Source organism: Danaus plexippus, chromosome 8, assembly GCF_018135715.1.
Source record: "Danaus plexippus chromosome 8, MEX_DaPlex, whole genome shotgun sequence".
Classification (NCBI taxonomy): Eukaryota; Metazoa; Arthropoda; class Insecta; order Lepidoptera; family Nymphalidae; genus Danaus; species Danaus plexippus.
The window spans coordinates 1472532-1476459 of record NC_083542.1 but is presented as its reverse complement, the minus strand read 5'-3'; positions in this window follow the sequence as shown (position 1 = coordinate 1476459).

The following is a 3928-nucleotide window of genomic DNA, read 5'->3' as shown; positions in this document are numbered from 1 at the left end:
TTTTAAGGGAAGACGGAGCAGAATTATCTGTAATTGAATATCACATAAGTGATGAAAGACAAAAAGGTAAAACTTATGAGCTAATACACGAACTCGTAAACAGTAAAAATATAAATCCAATCCAAGATTAAACTTTTGTAGTAATCGTCGAGTATCTTAATTGAAAACGAACAGGAATGCAACGTTCTGTGAATTACAGATTAAAATTTTGCTACCAGCCGATGATTTTTCATTATATATTAAGACTAAAAATATATCAGTGAAAGTTTTAAATCAAACGTTAACAAAACCGAAGACAAGTGTTGTATTGAAATGAATAGCCAAAGACCATATATTTTATTAGCCAAGTCAAATCTATCCGATGTGCTTGTACTGACTTACAACCAGTTTACGAATAAATCTACAAAGTATAATTTCAAATTATACAACTCGGAGTAAAATCTTCTGAAAATTAAGATGAAATATGTGACAATGAAAACAAGTAAAGTCAACAATTTCATTTTTTATATTTTTATACAACATCCAAAAGAGGAACCTTAAAGAGATTGTTTGTTGTAGATCGCTTTTTTCAGTCCAAGTGGCGGCTTTCGACAGAATTAATGAGTGTCGAGACAACAGCCTCTTGACGATGTAGCACGTACTTTGTGGTCGCGGAGCTGTCAAAAATGTTTTTACACTTTAACAATTTTATTAGTGCCGTGTGAGGTTTATTCCTGATTTTTTTGGTAAATTTCCTTCGTGTTAATGATTCAAATTTAAAACCACACAAATACGTTATATAGAGAGTTATTTCGGATTACTTGAAAGAAGATGATTAATGCTTCTATTTAAATAACCTCAAAAGCGAACCAGTTTTTTTTATCACATTAATTATAATTGAAGTTATAAGACGTAAAGAAATTCTATGTCAAATCTTCATGGAGCAGGTTGCAATCTGATTCTTTGTAACAACAACCATTCATTCTTAAAATCCCTCTTGATCGTTTAGCAATTCTCAGAAACAGTCCCAGTTTAAACTTTCTTTACTAATAATATCAAAATTTTATATGTTCTCAAATTTAAATTTATCATATTGCTGTTTTTTGAAAACATTTTAATAAAACCAGTTCCACTTTTACATTACATTTAATCGAATTATCCGTGACAAATGACATAATAATAATAATACGAGTATAGTACTAAGTATTATTTTGAGCTTACAATTTCTCTCAATTCCTAATTCAGCCAAGCCAGCTGTCACTGACATGTTCGTGCATGTCAGTTTATATTTACAATATTCACAGTGTCCTATGAATTGTATATTTTAATCGAATTTGCACAAAAAAAAAACTCCCATACTATAAAAAGTTCAGCTATCCCTTACAATGAAGACGTCAGACGATTTTTTTTTAAACGTTTTGTGCTAATCCGATTAAATGGTATATATGTATTTAAATAATTATGCATCACATGTACACAAATATGAATATGAATATTATATTAGACATACCTTATAATATTTATCTCAGTTTATATGAAAACGAATGGTAAATAGTGAAATTTTCTAAGTCATCTAATAATCAGTTCTTTAAAAAACGAATGACTATTTAAACATTAATAAATCTTAGCTGATTTCTATTTATAAATGGTAGTTTGATACAAATGAAAATGTCTACCAGTACTGAACAGATTACATCTAAAAAACTGTTATAAATAAATATTAAAACCGTAAAGGAAATCCAGATAATTTTTAATAAAAACTCATCGACCTGGATTTTAAATATAACAGGTTATCGGTTTACGATCAGACAAACACTGAAACACATATAAAAATATTAAGCAGGTACATAGAATTAAAAACTTATCCTACTGTGTTTTAGTTATAATTAATATCTACGCTACATTATTTATACAATTCATAAAAAAATGTTGACTATTCAGTCGGTTCACTTACAGACTAGGAAATTCAACAGGACACCTCACATATTGAACTTTGATAGTTTTATAACGTTACAAACATTACAATTAGATTATATTTGCATTCATTTCAATATCAATTTATAAAAACAGTTTTAATTTATTTTTAAAGTATATTAAATAATAATGTATAAATATAAGATTAATATATACATATATATATATATATATATATATATATATATATATACTTTATATGGCTTTAAAGATTTTTTAAACATATTACAAACTTTAAAACGGGTATTGTAGATACATATATTAGAACTGTCTTTATAAGTAATGTCTTTATCGGTGTGTATTGTGTTTTTTTATTAATTTTTCTAACCGGTCGCCCATCATATGTTTACTTAATTATTAATAATACAGATTAAACTTCTATTGTTGTTACTTATATTCCGAAATAATTACAGATAGTTGCAAATTATTCTTAACAGTTATTCGGGACAAGTGAAGTATGACCTCACATGTGAATAGAAGTGCATTCATGCTCGATCATTGTAGAAAAGTAATATCTAAAATGTTATCTGTGAACTTGTGCTGCCATCTGTGATGGTTTAGTTAACGTCAAAACTACTTTAAATAAAAACGTTAGTTCTGTTCTGCACTAAATAGCGTTGTTTTATTATAGGTTATGGGCCCAGAAAATTAATGAAAAGTAGTGTTTTAACAAGTATTTCGTCACGGTACGAGTGTTAAAAAGACTGTTTCGACACGCGTTTACACTGTGTTGTGTAGATTGGCTGGACATTCGTGAAATAAAAGTATTTTATTCAGAATTACGATGGCGGCAAACTACTTGGTAAATGTACCCAAATTACGCGGGCGGGAAAATTACAGCGAGTGGAGCTTCGCGGCAGAGAATTTCCTAATCCTTGAAGGCATGAAACATTGTGTAAAGCCAGAAGGAGCTGTAGTAGGAGCTGCAGACGACGAGAAAACTCGAGCAAAATTGATTATGACAATCGACCCGTCTTTGTTTGCACATGTGAAAAGTGTAAGAACAACGAAAGAACTCTGGGATAAACTACAACAGTTATTCGATGACAACGGTTTTTCAAGAAGGATAAATCTGTTACGGAATCTAATTTCGATAAGATTGGAAAACTGCAGTTCAATGACGTCCTACGTGACTCAAATTATTGACACGGCTCAAAAATTAAGTGGCACGGGTTTTGAAATAAATGACCAGTGGACAGGCTCATTGTTATTAGCAGGATTGCCGGATCGATTTTCACCGATGATCATGGCAATTGAGCATTCAGGCATTAGCATAACGGCTGATTCTATCAAATCGAAATTGTTAGACATGGAGTCAACCATAGAGGAACGTGATGAAGTTGGCGGCGCGTTCGCAGCTCGTTCGAATTCTAAGTACAAGAAAAATAAAATGGCGTCAAGAAAAAATGTCAATGTTGGTAGCACTGCCGATACGTCAAAGTCAAACGTGACATGTTACAGATGTAAACAAAAAGGCCATTATAGAAATCAATGTACTAATAACGAAAATAACGCGTCGAACTTCAAGGAAAAACCCCGAATGCAGTCTAATGCGTTTAGTGCTGTGTTCCTAAGCGGGAATTTCAGTAAAAATGCATGGTATATTGACTCTGGAGCCAGTGTACACCTTACGGCAAATGAAAGTTTGGTTATGAATGCGTCGTATGATCAGAAACAGGAAATTATCGTTGCGAACAGTGAAAAGTTGTCAGTTTTGTGTTCTGGCGATGTGAAAATTATAACTACAACTGGTGATATTGATTACGAAATTATGGTTGAAGACGTTTATTGTGTTCCAAGTCTGGCGACTAACTTGCTATCAGTCAGCCAACTCATAAGCAAAGGAAACAAGGTATCTTTTTCTGATAGTAGTTGCTCGGTATATAACAAAAATAATAAGTTAGTAGCAACAGCATTACTAGAAAATGGAGTGTACAAAGTAAACTTACAAAACCAGGAACATTTGGCTGCATCA